Source organism: Heloderma suspectum, chromosome 2 (assembly GCF_057233095.1).
Source record: "Heloderma suspectum isolate Gila_16-S chromosome 2, 16-S_ref, whole genome shotgun sequence".
Classification (NCBI taxonomy): domain Eukaryota; kingdom Metazoa; phylum Chordata; class Lepidosauria; order Squamata; family Helodermatidae; genus Heloderma; species Heloderma suspectum.
Window position 1 is genome coordinate 385,267,824 of NC_139459.1, and position 21,300 is coordinate 385,289,123.

Genomic DNA, 21,300 nt, shown 5'->3' on the forward strand with positions numbered 1-21,300 from the left:
GGTGATGTCTCTGCTTCTTACTATGCTGTCTAGGTTTGCCATAGCTTTCCTCCCAAGGAGCAAGCGTTTTTTAATTTCATGGCTACAAATACTTCACTATTGATATGGGTGATACACAATTCTGTTTCTTAAGGAACATTCTCTCAGGCAAGAGGTGAACAAGCAGTGTGTGTGGTGCAAAGGAGGAGCAGATCCAAGGCACTTTTCTCAATGGGCCTCTCCTGGGCTTTAGAACCTCAGCAGGGGCCCCACCTTGCCCATCTGTGATGCCAGCCCTGACCAGAACTTCCATTATTCCCAGCCAGCATGGGCATTGTCTGGGAATGATGGGAGTTGCACTCCTCCACATGTCATGGGCACCAGCCTGGGGAAGACCACTTCAGGTGGGGATGTCATTTCAAACTAGCAGATGCTCTTCAAGTTATCAGAGAGGGGACAGCCTTTTCCCAACTCTGCTTCCCAAGTGTGCTCCAGATGGAATTCCTTGAAACACTGGCTGCCTTCAGGTTACTTGGTACTTAAACCATTTGTCCATTTATGTAGCACTTTCGGTTTGTATGGCACTTGATGGACTACAAGAGGACAGACCCCTTAAAATTGGACACAGTAAACTGGGAAGCCACAGGGAATGTTTTTGGTGTCATGTGATCAAGCTTAGTTATGGGCTTCACATTCAATTCTAGAGGACCTGTTGGGTCCTCCCAACTCCCGTTTCTGTAGCTAACACCTTTTCCTTGATGGTCTTTGTTTTTCTGCTCAGCCCCTGCCTCCTTCCAGGTGTGTGGAAAGCTGTCGCCCTGGATTTGTCAAGGTGGTTCAGGAAGGAAAGCCGGTTTGCTGCTATGCCTGTGCTCCCTGCGCAGAAGGGACCATCTCCGCCTGGGAAGGTGGGTGAATCGAGGGAGAAGGCAGCCCCTGGGGAGGAGGAGGACATAGGTTCATCTGAAAGGAAAAGGCATTTCTACACTTGGACACTTTTTTGCAATTTCCACAGTTTATTTCACAAAGCAAGTTGACCTGAGTACTGGTACTCAGTACTGAATACCACCAGCCTCCAAGTCTCTTCTGCACTCTCCATGCAACAGCTCCCCCCCCCCCCAGGACATCTTCCCCAGAAACTGGTGTACATAGGCACACTGCATCTGATACTGGAGGTGGCCCTTTTAAAGTGTCCAAGATGGAGGCCATCACTACACCTTGTGGTAGCAAATTTCATAGTTCAGCTATGTGCTGTGTGATGAAGGAGTTCCTATTATCTCTCCTGAATAGCCCAACTTTCAGCTTCATGGCATGAACCTGATTGAGCATAGCTAGAGCACAGCTGGAGGCAGAGCTTTAAAAGTCTTGGATGTTGATGATGGGAGTTTTATTTTAACTCTCACACATCAGAACCCCCAAGAAATGCTTGCAGAACCCATGACAAGCTTTCTGTGTATTTTCCTCCATCTCAATCAAATTGTGGTCTCAGCTGTGGGAGGGTGGGAAGAATAACTAATTGTTCAGCCAAGTCATTGTGGATCATTGAACATAAATTTTAAGTTATTAAAATTTAATAACAACAATGAAATTTTGTTAATTTCCCTAACAAAAGTGGAGATATTTGGCAACTTTCTCAGTCATATTAATACTCCTGGATCTATTCACATGTCCAACCCCCAATCTATATGATGGGGCTAAAGCAGCACTGGGGAAATATATCTTGTGGGGGGCTGGACAACCTCCCACCAGCCCTCCACATACAGTATGGATGCACTGAGAGGGCCACACCCCTGACATCTCATTTGTGGCCTATGTGCTGGGTGGATCATCCACCCAGAGCATCAGCTGAAAGACCCACCTTCACTGTGTTTGGTGCTTTCCCCATTTGGGGAAAGCTTGTGCTCAGCAAAACCACCTTGACTGAGCTGGAGGCTGAAGAAATGCTCTAGCCTCTAGCCATAACACATCTGGGGATGTTTCCCCAATGGGGATTGCCAGATGCCCAGCCCCTGGCTTTCTTCGTAGACAGGCTGTCAAGTTGTATTCCCAGTCAATTATTGTTATTATGCAAACTACAAACAAACAGTCATTGCCACAGACTACAGACAGTATCCTCTTCCAGCAATGAGAAACAGGCTTTCCTAGCAGGCTTTGCATAATGCAGTATCACATAGAACTCAGGTAGCTACCCAGGATAAAGCAAAATAAAAAAGAGGTCCTGCAAAATTGACACTGGCTACTACAGGCTACCCTTCGCAACCTAAGTGGGTTACCAAGTCCGCCCTCAAGGTGGGTCTTTCCATAGTGTCGCCTCCCTTACTGCAACTCTCTTGGAGTGTTGCATAACCCTGCACTGCACCTTCCTTTTAATCTGATGTCTAACTCTGGGGGCCCTTATCCCTACCCCCTCCTCCTTTTCTTATGAGCCTGCATTTCTGTGGGTTCAGAGGGCTTGGCCTGGTTGTCAGCTGGGCTTCATCCTCTCTTTTGTTACTCCTGAAACCTTGGCAACACCTTCTCACTCCCCCTCCTCATCTCTCTCAGAATCAGTTCCCATGTCTTCTTGGGGAACATCTGCAGAGGGGCTGGGTCCAATCCCTACAGGGATAGTGCCTCAAGGGCAAGTCTTTGAGCACTGTACACCATTACCGTGGACAACATATGGGTAAAAAGGAGGAGGAGGAGGAGGAGGAGGAGGAGGAGGAGGAGGAGGAGGAGGAGGAGGAGAAGAAGACTCGGCCAGCACTGGAAAGAGCTGGCTGACTTCCCCTCTTGCCCATATCCCCCGCTGTTATCTTCTATTACAGGTCAGAGTTAACAGAAGGGATTCTGCTGCCCTCTGGAGGAGTCCATGAAGGTTTTGCAGGCCAGATTGAGAACCTTCATGCATCAGATTAGGCCAGTGGGCCAGAGGATTTCCATCCCTTGTTTAAATTCATGTTTAAACACAGGACAGTGGGTTGTTGACATGGGAGAATAATCAGAACCAGCAGGCCTGACCATGTCATTCATGAAATAAAAGTGTGCTGCCAATCACAATACAAAAATATATCCCATGGAATGTAAATGAACAGTGATCGGTAAGGATGCAAGGGGGATGTTTCTCTTTCCAGATGCAGAACATTGCACCAAGTGTCCAGATGATCAGCATCCAAACAAGGACCGAAATCAATGTATCCCCAAGGTTACAACCTTCCTGTCCTATGAAGAAACTTTGGGGAAGATCCTGGCTTCCTTTGCCCTATTCTTGTCCTTAACCACAAGCTTTGTGTTAGGAATCTTCACTAAATTCCTAGAAACTATAATAGTCAAAGCCAACAACCGGGACCTCTCCCACATTCTCCTCGTCTCCCTCCTGCTTTCCTTCTTGTCCTCCTTCCTCTTCATTGGTCGGCCAAAGAAAATGACCTGCCTTCTCCGACAAACAGCCTTTAGCATCATCTTCTCAGTGGCCATTCTTCCATCTTGGCCAAAACGATCACTGTGGTGCTGGCCTTCCTGGCCACAAAGCCAGGGAACAGGGTGAAGGGATGGCTGGGGAAGAGTTTGGCCAATTCCATTGTCATTTCATGTTCCGGTGTCCAAGTTGTCATCTGCACCATCTGGCTGGGAATCTCTCCACCCTTCCCTGACTCTGACATGCACTCCCAACCTGGACAGGTCCTACTCCAATGCAACGAAGGGTCCGTGGCCATGTTCTATACTGCCCTTGGCTACATGGGCTTCCTGGCTGCCATTTGCTTCACGGTGGCTTTCCTAGCCAGGAAGCTGCCTGGAGCCTTCAATGAAGCCAAGCTGATCACCTTCAGCATGCTGGTCTTTTGCAGTGTTTGGGTCTCTTTTGTGCCCACGTACCTGAGCACCAAGGGGAAGTACATGGTAGCTGTGCAGGTCTTCTCCATATTGGCCTCCAGTGCTGGGCTACTGGGCTGCATCTTTCTTCCCAAGTGCTACATCATTGTATTGAAGCCAGATCTGAATACGAAGGAGCATCTCATGATGAAAACAAAAGAACAACTCTGATTCATCTTGTCATCAAACGACCCAGTATTCTCCTATTTTTTTTATGCGGTAGTCTGTGCTTGGCAAAAGAGAATGCATTCCAATTTCAGAAAAGGAGAAACTTTGTTGCCATTTTAATTCTGCTAGCTATGCTTTTTGTTTTAACTGTTTTATTCCAGCTTTGAATGCTCTCTGTTTTTAACTGTTTTAGCATTTTAAAGCACCTTGGGGTCCATTTTCAGGGCCAAAAAGTGGTATCAAAATATTTATATGAATCAATCAATCAATCTTAGAAACCAGGCCTGGCCCTCAAGGCAGAAATTTTTATGTGACATGGGGTCATTACCTCTCTCTGGGTCCAGAAGTGTCAGAAGGTAAATGCTTCCAGCAGCCTCTTAATTTTTACCTTCCCATTTAATTTCCTATTTAAATTGCTCTCCCATGTCCACTTATTTCTTTATGTCCCACAGTGTGCAAAAAACAGATTATGCAGAAGAGAGAGGGAGGCAGTCCCTACCCACAGTGTTCAAGAGAGGGAAAAGAAGGGGTCAGATACACATCGGCAGTGAACGAAAAGGATTTCCCCACTGCTCCGCTTTGGCTGGTGTCAGAGTAAGATCCTTCAGCTCCCCCACCCCACTCCACCCCGGAACCTGAGCTGGAAATTGGAAGTCTTTCTATCTCCTCTCCTCCTTGGGATACAACCTAGAGCTCTTTCACCAGGCAGCAACCCAGTCAGCAGCAGGGAGTTTTTCCTCTGGCTGAGCCTGCCCCAGTTTGCCTGCCCCCCCTTTATGGGCCAAGACTAGGTTAAACTGCTCCCCCATTGTTTCCTGCCCATCCTCAGTGTGTGCATCCCATGAGTGGCCTTGGCAGAGGAGCCAGAGTGGGTCCAGGAGCAGCAGGAGAGCTTGAAGTATCTGAAAAGTTTTCTGGAGGTGTTTTGCAGAGGGGTGTGACACTGGGAACAAGGGATGGCTCCAGAACGTGGCTTGCACAAGGAAACCCATGGGAAAGGTGGATGGGATTCCTTGAGAGGTGTATGTATCTCCTGGACCACTGGCAATGTGGGATTTTGGGCTGGTGTAGAGATGCTCATGCTCTACTTGGCAGGTGTAGACATCTCCATGCAGAGGTGTCACCTACAGCAGTAGCTGCATCTGCTTTGCCCAATCTCCATTCTGGAGCTCTTCTCCTCCCATCTGTTCTTCAGCCACATGATCTCAATCTCCAGGGGAACATATTCTGTCACGGAAAGCTTGCATAAACAGGTATGTGTTCAGGAAGTGCTTCAAACGTACCACATGTTCTGCCCCATGAACTGCAAGGATTCCAGAGGGTGGGTGACACTGCCGAGAAGGCCCCGCTTTCAAAATGTCATATAGCAACATTCTGTTGGAATATCACTCTCCTTTTTGATTTGGCTTCTAGTTGTATGCCGGATCTGTTCATTTTTTCAAGGGTCCAGAATTTCAGGCCTTTGTCACTATGTCCAGAGTCCACAAAATGTTGAACCAGTGGGGCTTGCAGAGTGTTATTTCTAATGCAGCTCTTTTGTTCATATATTCTTGTTTGGACCATTCTTGTGATCATACTGACATAAAAGTGATTGCATGGACATAGATAACACCTTTCGAGTTACAGTTAAACAAATTCCTCAAGACATATTTTCTGTTATCTGAAAACCCATTGATCTTGCTGCACGCACCACAGTGGTTGCTTGGAAAGTTACCACTGATGTTGTCTATAGTACCTCCCAATGGAATAAAGTGACTTTGTCTATTTAGACAACTGTGGCCTTCCACATCTCTCACATTTGATGCCTGTTTGTATGCAAACTGAGGTTTTTCTTTATATTTTGGGGTATAGATACCAGATGCCAGTGCTTCAATATGGTCTGTTGGACTTGGCTCTAGTAGCCATCCTGCATACCGGACTGGCCTAAATGATGGGCTAGGTGGGAGGCTGCCAGGTTGCCGAGCTGAGGGGGTTCCAAGCTGAGCTGAGGGGGGCTCCAAGCTGAGCTCACACACACTGTTTGCTTCTCCACAGAGCGCTAGCACACCCGCACACATGCACAGACACGAAAGAGCAAAAGAAAAGCAAGCAGTAAACTACGAGCAAAAGTGTGTGTGTGTGTGCATGTGCATGTGTGTTGGGGGGGTAACTTTAATCCTAACAGAAGAGAAAGGGGTGTTTATTCATTCATTCATTCTTTCATTCATTAGAGAAAGAGATCAAAAATGGGAAGGGAAGTAATACAAGAGCTGAGAAGGGGATGTGGAGGGGAGCCAAGAACAAGGAAAGAAAACTACTCTCTCACTCTCAGTCTCTCTCTCTCTTTCTCTCCCCCTCTCCAGAATCAAATAAAGGGCAAACTAATGGTTGAGCGAGAATTGAAAAGGGTGTGTGCATGTGGGGCGGGGGGAGATAGCAAATACAGTGAAATTTTCTGGGTTTTTAAATGAACAAACAACAAGAATGATGAGTAAACCTATTACAGAAGGGTGGCGTGGGGTGGGGTGGGGTGAAGGGGAAACAAATGGTAGCCATGCAGGTCTCCTCTGTCTTCTTTGCCCATGGTGCTGGGTTACTGGGCAGTATTTTTCTTGCCAAGTGCAGTACTACATTATTACACTGAGGCCTGATCTGAATATAAAGGAGCTTCTCCTGAGAAAAACCAAAGTATAAATCTGATTCATATCAATCAGCCCAATATTCTGCTATTTTTTATCTGGTGTTCTGCATGTGGGAAAAAGGCTTCATTCCAGCTTGGAAATGCCCTGTAGCTGCCTTTTTGCCATTTCAACCCTGCTAGCTGTGCTTTTTGTTGTGATGGTTTTATTCTGGCTTTTAATGCTCTCTGTGTTTAAGCTCTTTGAGACTGTGCCATTGTTAAATGCCTTGGGGTCTCTTTTCAGTGCCAAAAGATGGTATCGACATGTTTCTACATATGAATTAATAAATCTGAGAAACCAGTGTTTCTACATATGAATTAATAAATCTGAGAAATCAGGCCTGGCCCTCAGGGCAGAACTGTCAACTTGACATGGGGCCATCATCCCGCTCTGACACCAGCCCTAGAAGAGTCAAACGGTGAATGCTTTCATTAGCCTATTAACATTTACCTTTTTGTTTAAATTTGGAGAAGAATTCTCAGTCCAGTTTACTCCCAAAGCAACACCTCTGAAACTATTGAGCAGCCCATCTTCGTTTCAATGAGCCCACAGATAAAAGGACTTTGGGGCACTGTTTGTGGCACATTTGCAGCGCTCCGGCAGCCTAATAATTTGGACTTTTTTTTTTACTGTAAGCAGCCTGTGACCTGGTTTACATATGACAGTGGCAATTCCAGGGTTATTCAGCCCAGGATTTGCAGTGATGAGCAGAATGCTCACTTTTTTTTCTTTCTTTCTTTTAAAATCAGCAACCAGGAACTCCCAGGGAGTATTATCCTGGGTTATTTCATGACCTCTGAACCCGGAAAGTTTACGTTAACCCAACAGACCATGATGCCCCCAGAGTTGGCTCTTCCATCCTTCCACTTTGAGTCTGCACTTCTGGCTGCCTCCCCGGGGACATGACCACTTTGGACTGATCCAGATGCTATTACAGCAAAAGGGCAACAGATTCTGGCTATGACTCTACAAGTGTTAGCAATGGAAAGAGCCGCTTGTAGCCGCTGGCCCACACTTGGTTGTGACTCTTGGTTGGTGTGTGGGGAAATATTGCAAAATGGCTCCCAGTGTGCAAAAAACAGGATGTGCAGAAGACAGCAGTGAGGCAGTCCATGACCAGAGTGCACAAGAGAGGGGAAGGGATGGATCCAGTAGACATTAGGGGTGAACAAAATGGGTCTCCCCTGCTTCACTTTGGTGAGGTCAGAGGGAGGGCTGGCAGTTCCACTGGGGAACCTGAGAAGGGAATTGGAGCTATTTCTGTCTCCTCCTTTGTATGCAACAGGAGCTCTTTCACCCGGAATAACCTAGTCAGCACCGGGGGGGGGGGAACAGCTGAGCCTGCCCCAGACTGCTTGCCCCCCTTTAGGGGGCAAGACTAGGTTAAATTGGGTGCATCTCACCCATGCTTCCCATATTGTTCTGTCTGTCCCCAGGGAACAAGGGATGCCTCGAGAATGTGGCTCACACAAGAACATCCTTGGGAATGGAGGATGGGATTCCTTCAGAGATATAGGTATCTCCTGGACCCGAGCTGGTGAGGTTTGATACAGGGCTATGGACATTGCATTTCCTTTCCAGGTTGATTTTGATAGAAACTCGTTTGTCCAACCATGACCTGTAAAATAACTTCATGACACACGTTCAAGCAGCACTCTATGTTTATTAAGCACGTTTGCAAAGGTGGGTGTCCTAGCTGAGTAGGCACACCTGACAATCAAAGCACACAGTTTTTATTCTCTTTCCCCAGCCGCTGAGTCCCTCCCTCGTTTCCCCATTGGCTAGGTAACTTTCCGATCCGCCTATTCACATTATCTCCTTGACATGTCCCCCCTCCCTTTACATACATCGCATGTACATTATAATGACCTTATTAGCTATGCAGGGTGTGTAACATAATATTCATGAGCTCTTTAAGCACGTGCAGTTCTATAATAACCACGTGTCCTAACTCTGGGTTTTTTTATCTAATTTTCTAATGTGGTTTCTACTTTGCTTAGCTAACCACACTTCTAACTTCATTTTAAGTTTCTTACCACAAAGTACCTTAGACGCTTGTTTCCACACCCTGTCTCAGCTCAGTCACTGATCCAAACCATTTGCGACTTATTTAATGCAGAAGCAACACTTTAACCCTTTCTTACAATTTCTCTATGGGAAATGGGAGAGAAATGAATTATCTCTCTTCCCGCCTACCCATTTTCTCCTTCTGACAGCTTAGGTGGGCTGAAGCTCAGATGGGGCTAATCCTCACCCGTTCCAGAGAGGAAGCCTTTAATTCACTGATTTATGTTGGGGTTTTGGTGGTTAGACACTGTCAGTCTGTTATCCCTCATGGAAAAGAAGCTATCAGGTGCTCAGCAGGTCTGCCTGGCATTGAGGGTAGCAGGTGTTGCAGGGGGAGGACAGAAAGGGACTCCCTTTATGGTCAAGTCTCAGACTTTCTTGGCCACTGGGATATGCAGCCTCACATGCCTCGCAGAGTCCCCTCCTCTGTCCTTCACATATTGCAGGTTGAAGCCTTTGGCCACGTCCACCTGGTGGCATCCACCTCCAGATTTGGGTATCCATCCTGCCTGGGGCCCCTTAGGGTCAGATCCAGGCTCCATCATCCTTGCAAGCATATGCAAAGCTTTGGGGCTTCTCTGCTGAGAGGAGTCTGCGGCGCTTCTAAGGTTGTGCTAAGAAGGATGTGCTCTAAGCATCACAGAGGCACACATGGAAGCAGTGCAAATTCTACCCCAAATCCTCTGGGGGATGGTGCCACTGACCCTGATGTCCAGCAAACTTTGAGGCCTAGAAGTCTCCAGTGGGGCCCATTGCACAGAGCATGCCACTTGTCCAGTCTTACATGCAGCGCCGGGGAGGTGGTACACCCTTTGCAGGGCAGATCTGGGGTTAATTTGGCCCACTGTGCTGTTGCCTGCAGAGTCTCCTCCTGGACCTTCCCACTGTGCAGACAGCAGGAGGCCAAACAATCTTCCCTCATCCCCTTGGCACCCATCTGTTTCTGAGTTAGAGTTGAAACTCCCTCTAGTCCCTGCTTGAGCAGTTCTCTGGGTCTCTTTCCTCCAACAACAGTCTGGCCAGCACAGGGCCCTTTTCTGATTGGCAGAGATTCTTTGGGTTGCTCCAGAGCGACTACCCACCAACTCCTTTGAAGGAGCAGAAATGGTAACTGGACAGTCAAAGGGGCTTCCCTCGGCTACCCCCACCTGTGTCTGGGGATGCTGCTCCTGATGGGGGCTGACTTTGGGCATGGTAGATGGACACCTGCCTGGGAGGGTCCCTCTGAGAAGGGGGGGGCACATGGGCGAAGCCTGTATCTGAAAGGACTGTCTTCATCATATGCATCATAGAATCATAGAATAGTAGGTTGGAAGGGGCCTACAAGGCTATCGAGTCCAACCCCCTGCTCAATGCAGGAATCCAAGTCACAGCATCCCTGACAGATGGCTTTCCAGCCTCATCTTGAATGCCTCCAGCGTGGGAGAGCCCACCACCTCCCCAGGTAATTGGTTCCATTGTCGTATTGCTCTAACTGTCAGGAAGTTTTTCCTGATGTTCAGCCAGAATCTGGCTTCCTGTAACTTGAGCCCATTATTCCGTGTCCTGCACTCTGGGATGATCAAGAAGAGATCCTGGCCTTCCTCTCTGTGACAACCTTTCAAGTACTTGAAGAGTGCTATCATATCTAGGGATGTACGAAAGTCACTTACCTTTTCGAAGGGTGATATTCGCGGTGGGGGAGAGGCACTCTTTCCCTCCCCCCGAAATTCTCTCTGGCCAGCTCCACTCCATGGAGATTCTGCGGAGCCGCCAGCTGAGGCCGCCCACAGCCGGACATCCGGCTGCTGGGCAGCCTGCAGGGACGCAAATGGCAGCTGCCATAGCTGCCGCCATTTGTGTCCCTGTATTTTGCCGTGATAGGCTATGTAAATATTTACATAGCCTATCAGGGCAAAGCAAAAAACAAAAACGGACGCAAATGGCGGTGGCTACGGTGGCCGCCAGTCACGTTCCCTTTTTTTTTTTTGCCATTTTAGCCTACATAAATATTTAAGTAGGCTATTACGGGAAAAAAAAATAAAGGGAACGCAAATGCCGTAGTGGCCACCATTTGTGTTCCCATTTTTGGTGTGTGCCGTAACAGCCCACGTAAATATTTATGTAGGCTAAAACGGCAAAAAAAAAAGGGAACGCAAATGGCAGCTGCCATAGCCGCCGCAGTTTGCATTCCCTTAGTTAAGCCATGATAGGCTACGTAAATACTTAAGTAAATACTTAACACATGGCGTCCCTGTGTTAGCCGTGATAGGCTACGTAAGTATTTATGTAGCCTATCACGGCTACATGGAAGAAGCAAGCGAATGGTGGCCGCAGATGTGGCCGCCATTCGCAAGTCAGTGTGGACGGCAGCAGGTAGGTGCTCCATTCTGGGCCCATTTTGTGGGGTTGGGGTTGGGGGACCTTCGTTCCGCCATGGGTTTTGGGGGGCCGAATGCACTGGCATTCGACCTCACCAAGAACCGTGGTGGAATTCTATGACATCCCTAATGCTATGTCCCCTCAGTCTTCTCTTCTCAAGGCTAAACATGCCCAGTTCTTTCAGTCTCTCTTCATAGGGCTTTTTTTCCAGTCCCCTGATCATCTTTGCTGCCCTCCTCTGAACCCTCTCCAGTTTGTCTGCATCCTTCTTAAAGTGTGGTGCCCAGAACTGGACACAGTACTCCAGATGAGGCCTAACCAGTGCTGAGCATAGGGGAACTAGTACTTCCCAGGATTTGGAAGCTATGCTTCTATTAATGCAGCCCAAAATAGCATTGGCCTTTTTTGCAGCCATCACATTGTTGACTCATATTCAGCTTGTCATCAACAACATATGAAGGTATTTCATGGTTAAAGGTCAAGCTAAGCTCACTTGTACACCACCACTACCACTCAAACTGGCTCATGGCAAGAGTGTGGAGCTGCATCGGTAAGTTCTCTCAGACTTGTTTTTCTCCCGGTGAATGGAGAGTTCATGAAGTTGCAGATGTGATGCAACTTCTTCCACATATAATTATCAAAATCATAGTGATTTATTCTTCTTCTTCCAAACCTGAGGGGTGTTTCCCAAAGCTCCCCTTGGAGTCCACTGACATAAGCAGCAGATTCAAGAGCAACATGGGTGACGTCTTGCATCCAGGTGCAAATGAACTGATGCATAAATGCCTCCTGCACCGTGGAGAGCTTGGGAAGAGGTTTAGGGCAGGTGAGGAGGACTGCATGGGTGTGTGAGATCTACCAGCTATCATTCTCTTCAGATGCGAAGCCTTGGCTGGTTGGGCTCCATCTGTATTGGGAAAGCCACTGAAGACTTTCTCTAGCAAGGGGGCTCTGGCTGCCTCTTATCATTCTCCCAGTTGGCTGAGAGGGGCAAGACGGAGGCTGTGCCAGGCATATCCAGAATGATTCTGTTCTTTTTCCTGCTGCTGCTGCCACAGGCGACCTGCAGGATGCTCAAGGCCAAATGCCCCTTGATGTTGGAAAGGGATACAGAAGGGCCGTTGAACCATTACAGGACAGGAGACCTCCTCATTAGCGGGGTCATCTCGGCAACCTTCGCTACATTTCATCCATACTCTTTCAACAATCCTTCATATACCAGAATTTACCGGTAAGTCCTTATATCTGTGATGGAGCCATTGTTACTCCACCTGTTTCTAATTTCATGAGCTCCAATCATCCCTACGTCCCACTTAGTCTCCCTTATCTGCAACCTGGTAAATCCCTGTCCAGTTTTGCTTCTGGGGATCCATCAACATTCAGGGAGAAGTCAGAGCTCAGCCTGCTGGTTCATTTTTAACATGCAGTAACATCTTACAGGACAATTCTGTCTAGGTGAATTAGGACCGTTTGACCAAAGCACAGCCAACGTACCAGAGGCTGAAACTGCACATGGCTGGGCTCTTTCTGAACTGTCAAGTATGTTGCAGGACAAGGTGATCTTTCTCCCTTCTTGTTAATGGGAAGAAGAAACATCCTTTTAAACTTTTAAAGATGTGAAAAGACACAAACTGTGGCTATGAGAGCCAGTGTGGTGCAGTGGCTAGAGTGTTGGACTGGGAGTCAGAAGATCTGGGTTCTAGACTCCCTAGTCCTCACTCGGCCATGGAAGCTCACTGGGTGACTTCGGGCCAGTCACAGCCTCTCAGCCCAACTTACCTCACAGGGTTGTTGTGAGGATAAAATGGAGAGGAGGAGTATCGTGTACGCTGCCTTGGGTTCCTTAACAAGAAAATAAGGCGGGATAGAAATGTAATAAATAAATAAATAAATAAATAAATAAATGAAGGAAGAGCACTGCTTCTCCCTCTCTATCTCTCCCCCGTAGCCTATCACGGCTGACTTTGACGTAGCCTATCACGGCTGACTTTGCAGATCTAGCCGTGATAGGCTACGTGAATCGTCACGTAGCCTATCAGGGGGCATTTTTTTTTTTTTTAACTTTCGCATTCGCGGCCGGGCGATGCGGGAAGCCTCCCCCCCGGCCTGAACTTCGCGGGGGGAGCAGCGAAGCGCCTCCCCCCCACCGCGAACGTCCTTCGAGGACAGGTAAGTGACTTTCGTCCACCCCTATTCTCAGGGAAGAGAGCAGGCCTTCATTCTTGACACACCAAATGAAGGTTATTGACATGGGAGCATCACACCAGAAAAATATAACAGGGATGGAATGTAAATGGACACAGATGGGCATGGATGCAACAGAGATGTTTCTCTTGTTCTTTCCAGATGCAGACCATTGCACCAAGTGTTCAGATGGTCAGCATCCAAAGAAGGGCAGGGATCAATGCATCCCCAAGGATATAACCTTCCTGTCCTACGAAGGGTAGGGGTGGATGAAAGGCACTTACCTGTCGTCGAAGCTTGTTCGCGGTGGGGGGGAGGCGCTTCGTTGCTCCCCCCGCAAAGTTCAGGCCGGGGGGGGAGGCTTCCCGCCTCGCCCGGCCGAAATTCAGGCCGGAGGGGAGGCTTCCCACCTCGCCCGGCCGCGAACTCCATTGTTTAAAAAAAAAACCAAAAAAAAACCGCCCCTGTGATAGGCTACGTGACAATTAAGGTAGCCTATCACGGCTAGATCTGCAAAGTCAGCCATGATAGGCTACGTTAATCGTCACGTATCCTATCACGGGGGCGTCTTTTTTTTTCTTTTATTGGAATGGTGGCGGCGGCAGCCGGTCAAAAGACTGGCTGCCGCTCCCACCCCGCTCGAACACCCGCCGAACCGCCGGCCGGACCCGCCGCCGGGAGGGACATTCGGCGAAGGTAAGTCCCGTCCCTGGGGGGGTGCGGGGTGCGGAGGGGGTTCGGAGGATTTCTCCCCGAAACTTGTTCGGGGGGCCGAACACGTTGGCGCTCGGCCCCCCGAAGTTTCGGGGAGAAATTCTCCGCCATCCCTAACGAAGGGTATCTGGGGATTGCCCGGGCATCCTTTGCCCTGTTCTTGTCCTGAATAGAACAGAACAAAATAGATTAGTAGAGTTGGAAGGGGCCTATAAGACCATCGAGTCCAACCCCCTGCTCAATGCAGGAATCCAAGTCCATCCCTGACAGATGGCTGTCCAGCATCATCTTGAATGCCTCCAGTGTGGGAGAGCCCACCACCTCCCTGGGTAATTGGGTCCATTGTTGTACTGCTCTAATAGCCAGGAAGTTTTTCCTGATGTTCAGCCATAATCTGGCTTCCTGTCACATGAGCCCATTATTCTGTGTCCTGCATTCTGGGATGATCAAGAAGAGATCCTGGCCTTCCTCTCGGTGACAACCTTTCAAGTACTTGAAGAGCACTGTTGTATCTCCCCTCAGTCTTCTCTTCACAAGGCTAAACATGCCCAGTTCTTTCAGTCTCTCCTATTAGGGCTTTGTTTCCAGTCCCCTGATCAACTTTGCTGCCCTCCTCTGAACCCTCTCCAGCTTGTCTGCATCCTTCTTAAAGTGCGGTGCCCAGAACTGGATACAGTACTCCAGATGAGGCCTAACCAGTGCTGAGGAGGGGAACTAGTACTTCCTGGGATTTAGAAGCTATGTTTCTATTAATGCAGCCCAAAAGAGCATTTGCCTTTTTTGCAGCCACATCACATGGTTGGCTCATATTCAGCTTGTGATCTACAACAATTCAAAGATTCTCCTGGCTTGTAGTGTTGTTGAGCCAAGTATCCGCCATCTTGTAACTGTGCATTTTCTTTCATTTTCCTAGGTGCAGAACTTGGCATTTATCCCTATTAAATGTCATTCTGTTGTTTTCTGCCCAGTGCTCCAGTCTATCCAGATCACTTTGAATTCTGCTTCTGTCCTCGAGGGTATTAGCTATCCTGCCTAGGGATGTTGGAGAAATCTGCCATGGACTCCAGTGAGGCTGGATTCTTTGGAATCTGGCCCCCTGGAGTTCGTGGCGGAATGGACTACCCTCCCCCCACTGCCACCACGCGAAATCCCCCCAGGACAGACCCTACCTGGTAGTGGATGCTCTGGGTCAGGTCATCCTCCTTCCTCAGCTGGCCTGAGGAATGAAATGGCAGCCATCGTAGCGGCCGCCATTTGCATCCCTGCCTGTGGCCGTGATTGGCTACGTAAGTATTTACATAGCCTATCACGGCAAAGAGCAGGGATGCAAATGGTGCCTGTTACGCCATTTGCATCCCTGCTCTTTTCATGATAGGCTACATAAATACGTACCTAGCACATTCCAATTCCAAAGAAGGGCAACGCCAAAGAGTGTTCAAACTACCGCACCATTGCGCTCATTTCACATGCCAGCAAGGTGATGCTCAAAATCCTACAAGCTAGGCTTCAGCAGTATGCGAACCGAGAACTACCGGAAGTACAAGCTGGGTTTCGAAGAGGCAGAGGAACTAGAGATCAAATCGCCAACATTCGCTGCATCATGGAGAAAGCAAGAGAATTCCAGAAAAGCGTCTATTTCTGCTTCATTGACTATGCTAAAGCCTTTGATTGTGTGGATCACAACAAACTGTGGCAAATTCTTAAAGTGATGGGAGTACCAGACCACCTTACCTGTCTCCTGAGAAACCTGTACGAGGGTCAAGAAGCAACAGTAAGAACCAGACATGGAACAACCGAGTGGTTCAAAATTGGGAAAGGGGTACGACAAGGCTGCATATTGTCACCCTGCTTATTTAACTTATATGCAGAGTACATCATGAGAAATGCCGGGTTGGATGAATCAGAGGTCGGAATTAAGATTGCCGGGAGAATTATCAACAACCTCCGATATACAGACGATACCACCCTAATGGCAGAAAGCGAAGAGGATCTCAAGAGCCTCTTGTTGAGGGTGAAAGAGGAGAGTGCAAAAGCTGGTTTGAAACTCAACATTAAAAAAACTAAGATCATGGCATCTGGCCCCATCACTTCCTGGCATATAGAAGGGGAAGAAATGGAAGCAGTGACAGATTTTACTTTCTTGGGCTCCAAGATCACCGCAGACGGTGACTGTAGCCATGAAATTAAAAGACGCTTGCTCCTTGGGAGGAAAGCTATGGCCAACCTAGACATCATAGTAAGAAGCAGAGACATCACCTTGCCGACAAAGGTCCGTCTAATCAAAGCTATGGTTTTCCCAGTAGTAATGTATGGCTGTGAGAGCTGGACTATAAGGAAGGCTGAGCGTCGAAGCATTGATGCTTTCGAACTGTGGTGCTGGAGAAGACTCCTACGAGTCCCCTGGACTGCAAGGAGGTCAAATCAGTCCATCCTAAAGGAAATCAACCCTGAGTGCTCATTGGAAGGACAGATAATGAAGCTGAAGCTCCAATATTTTGGCCACCTAATGCGAAGAGAAAACTCCCTGGAAAAGACCCTGATGCTGGGAAAGACTGAAGGCAAAAGGAGAAGGGGACGGCAGAGGATGAGATGGCTAGATAGCATCACCGATGCAATGAATATGAACTTGAGCACGCTCCGGGAGAGAGCGCAGGACAGGAAGGCCTGGCATGCTATGGTCCATGGGGTCACGAAGAGTCGGACACGACTGAACGACTGAACAACAACAACAAGCCTATCACGGCCTAAGGCAGGGACTCAAATGGTGGCCTGTGTAGTGGCTGCCATTTGAGTCCGCAGCGCAGCAGCAGTGGCTGGAAGTCCGGCTGCGGCCAGCCCTGGCTGGCAGCTCCACAGCTGTGCTGCGGAGCGGAGCTGGCTGGGGAGGATTCAAGGGGGGAGGGAGGGATCGCCCCCCTCAGTGGATGCCCCGACTGGAACCAGGTAAGGGATTCATACATCCCTAAACCCGCCCAGTTTTGTGTCATCTGAAAATGTGATCAGCATTCCCTGCCCCCCCTCCTCCAAGTCATTAATAAAAATGTTGCACTGGGCCCAGGACTGAGCCCTGCAGTACCCTGCTCATTACCTCTCCCTGTCAGGAATTTCTTGAAGGGGCCATGTTTTGCAGAATTTGTCTCCCAACAAATATTGGGGAAATTGAAATCCCCTATTACTACTACATCATGGTTCTTTGAATCTGATCTCATTTTTTGATCAGGTAACCTCCCTTGTGGACTGTGGGAATGCTGTGGACATAATTAGGGATGTCAGAGAATTTCACCATGAATCTCGGGGAGGGCAAATGCCAGCGCATTAGGCCCCCCGAAATTGGTGGCAAAATGGTCTGCCCCCCCTCCCCCCCCCTGGGATGGGACTTACCTTGGGCGAATCCTCCTGGTGGCGGCGGCTCCGGCGGCAGTTCGGTGGTGGTTCGACGGCGGCCGCGGCGGCCGGTCTTCTGACTGGCTGCCACCGCCGCCATTTCCAGTAAAAAAACACAAACCAACAAAAAAAGTGATAGGTTACGTAAAGATTTACGTAGCCTATCATGGCTAGATTTTTAAAAAAAAACACCGTGATAGGCTACGTAAAAGTTTACGTAGCCTATCACAGCTGATTTAAAGGGGGAAAAAAAACACACGCGTACGCAAATGGCAGCGCCCATGGGCGCTGCCATTTGCGTTCCTTATTTTGACACGTCTTAGTCTACGTAAACATTTACGTAGACTAAGACGGCGAAAATAAGGGGAAAGCAAATAGCATAGACGCTACGCTATTTGCGTTCCCCTTATTTTCGCTGTAGTCTATGTAAATGTTTACGTAGACTAAGACGTGTCAAAATAAGGAATGCAAATGGCGGCACCCATGGGCGCCGCCATTTGCGTACGCGCATTTTTTTTCTTTTAAATCAGCCGTGATAGGCTATGTAAACATTTACGTAGCCTATCACGGCTGACTGCAGGGACGCAAACAGCGGCGGCTATGGCCGCCGCCATTTGCGCACCCGGCCGGCCAGGATTCGGGGGGGAGGGATGGAGTGCCTCCCCCCCGGCCAGAATTTCGGGGGGGGGGAGGGACGGAGCACCTCCCCCCCACCTCGAATCAAATTTCCTTAAAGGTAAGTCACTTTCGTACATCCCTAGACATAATATACCTCGACTTTAGCAAAACTTGCGACAAAGTGCCCCATGATGTCCTGATGAGCAAACCAGCTCAAAGTGGGCTAGATGAAACAACAATCCGGTGGATCCACAGTTGACTACAGAATGGGACTCAAAGAGTGCTTATCAATGGGACCTTCTCAAACTGGGGAGAGGTAATGAGTGGGGTGCTGCAGGGCCCAGTCCTGGGCCCAGTACTCTTCAACATTTTTATGAATGTCTTGGAGGAGGAGGTGCAGGGAATGCTGATCAAATTTGCAGATGACACAAAACAAAATTGGGCAGGATACCTAATACTTTGGAAGACAGAAACAAAATTCAAAGTGGTCTTGATAGACTGGAACACTGGGCAGAAAACAACAGAATGACATTTAATAGGTAGAAATGCCAAGTATGCACCTAGGGCAAAGAAACCAAATGCACAGTTACAAGATGGGGGATACGTGTCTCAACAACACTACAAGCCAGAGGGATCTTGGAATACTAGTTCCCCTCTACTCAGCACTGGTTAGGCCTCATCTGGTGTACTGTGTCCAATTCTGGGCACTGCATTTTAAGAAGAATCCAGACAAACTGGAGAGGGTTCAGAGGAGGGCAGCAAAGTTGATCAGGGGACTGGAAACAAAGCCCTATGGAGAGAGACTGAAAGAACTGGGCATGTTTAGCCTTGAGAAGAGAAGACTGAGGGGAGATATGATAGCGCTCTTCAAGTACTTGAAAGGCTGTCACAGAGGGGAAGGCCAGGATCTCTTCTTGATCATCCCAGAGTGCAGGACACAGAATAATGGGCTCAAGTGACTCAAAGCCAGATTCTGGCTGAACAACAGGAAAAACTTCCTGACTGTTAGAGCAATACGACAATGGAACCAGTGACCTAGGGAGGTGGTGGGCTCTCCCTCACTTTAGGCATTCAAGACGAGGCTGGACAGCCATCTGTCAGGGATGCTCTGACTTGGATTCCTGCAATGAGCGGGGGGTTGGACTCGATGGCCTTGTAGGCCCCTTCCAACCCTACTATTCTATGATTCTATGACTCTATGAAATAATAAGCTGGGTCCTCTAGTGCCATTGCCTTCAGAGTCTCCTGGACATCTCCACTGTGTGGGTCCCACGTCTGTCTTTGAGGGAGCTGAGATGTCCACAGCAGCAGGAGGCCTAATGAGCTTCCCTGATACCCCCCCATGCTTTACTTGGAGTTGAAACTCTATCACCTTCTTGGGCAGTTTTCTGGGTCTCTTTCCCCCAGCAACACCCTGGTCAGCACAGGGCCCATTTCCCATTGGCTGAGCTTCCCTAGGCTCCAGAGCAACCACCCACCAACACCTTTGAAGGATCTGGGATGGTAACTGGACAGTGGAAGGTGCTTCCCTATGCTACCCCCACCTGTGTCTGGGGCTGCTGCTCCTGCTAGGTGCTGAGCTTAGGCATGGCAGATGGGCACCTGCCTGGGAGGGTCCCGCTGAGAAGAGGAGGGGGGCACATGGGCGAAGCCTCTACCCAAAGGGTCTGTTGTGACCATATGGGTCATATGAAGGTGTTTCATGGGTAAAGGCCAGGCCAATCTCATGTGTCCAAGTCTCCCACCCCACCCCACCCCACCCCCAACTACCTATAGAACCAGTGTGGAGCATCATCAGTGACTTCTTGCCAAAAGGGGTTTGCTTGTTTTTCCTGCAGCTGAATGGAGAGTTCAGGAAGTTGCAGAGGTGATGCAACTTCTTCCACATATAATTATCAAAATCATAGTGATTTATTCCTCTTCTTCCAACTCTGAAGGGAGTTTTCCAAAGCTCCCTTTTGAGTCCACTGGCATAAGCATCAGATTCAAGAGCAACATGGGTGATGTCTTGCATCCAGCTGCAAAGGAACTGGTGCACAAATGCCTCCTGCCCCACAGAGAATTTGGGGGAGGTTTCAGGCAGGTGAGGAGGACAGTGTGGGTGTGAGATTTACCTGCTGTCATCCTCTTCACATGTGAAGCCTTGGCTGGTTGGGCTCCATCTGTACTGGCAAAGCCACTGAAGACTTTGCCTTGCAACAGGGCTCTGGCTTCTTTTTCTCATTCTTCCAATTGGTTGAGAGGAGCAAGTTGGAGGCTGTGCCAGGCGTATCCAGAATGATTCTCCTCTTGCTGCTGCTGCTGCCCCAGGCAACCTGTGGGATGCTGCAGGCCAAATGCCCCTTGACATTGGAGAGGGATGCTGAAGGGCCATCGAATCATTACAGGCCAGGAGACCTCCTCATTAGTGGGGTTTTATCTGCTACGTTTGCTACATTTCATCCATACGCTTTCAAGAAGCCTCCCTCTACCAGGCTTTTTGAGTGAGTTATTCTGTGTGCGATGGAGCTATTGCTGCTCCACTTGCTACTATTTTCACCCCTAATTACCAGTTAGTGTCCCCTTTACTGCATTCACCTGGGATACATTTGAATTGTAAAATATGTTGAAGGACAAGGTGGCCTTTCTCCCTTCATGGGCAGAAGTAACATCCTTTCTAACTTCATATGAACAGACACAGGCTGTGGCTTAGAGGGCACAGCCTGTTTTGTGTCCTATACTGCCACAGTGTCCTATACTGCAAATCCTGCATTGAACAGAGGGTTGGATTCAATGGCCTCCAAGTTCCCATCCAAGAGTAAAATGCTATGAGTCTTTCCTAGAAATCCCCAATGTGGAATTTGATTTTTTCATAGCAGCAACATGCTAGATCAATATTTTCATTGAGTTATGCATAACCGTTTCAAATCCCATCAGCATAGATATGAAGTTAGTGTTCTTTCTTTCTTTCTTTCTTTCTTCCTTTCTTTTTGCCACAATGCATAATTTTATTACTTACTTACATGGAGTTGCATTTGCCATCTTGTTGACCATTTCCCTGGGTTGGAGAGATTTTTTTGGAAGTTCTTCACAATTTTTTGGTTTGTTCGTTTTAGTTACCCTAAATAATTTCAGTGGTGTCAGCAACCTTGACCACCTTGCTGCTCACTCCAAATTCCAGACAGTTTATAAGCAAGGAGAAAAGCACAGGTCCCAATTCAGATCCCATATGCTTGATATTTTTAGCTTTAACAACACTAAACACCAATTTCCCTGGAAGAGACAATAAGCTAAGGTGGCCTGTTATTTCCTGGATTCTTCCTGGATCCTTTTT

The 21,300-nt window shown here is 48.4% G+C and overlaps 1 pseudogene; it reads left to right on the plus strand.

The window, feature by feature from the left end:
- The first annotated feature begins 3,076 nt into the window (after nucleotides 1–3,076).
- LOC146356408 (vomeronasal type-2 receptor 26-like) lies at nucleotides 3,077–4,002 on the plus strand (annotated as a pseudogene).
- Nucleotides 4,003–21,300: the final 17,298 nt, after the last annotated feature.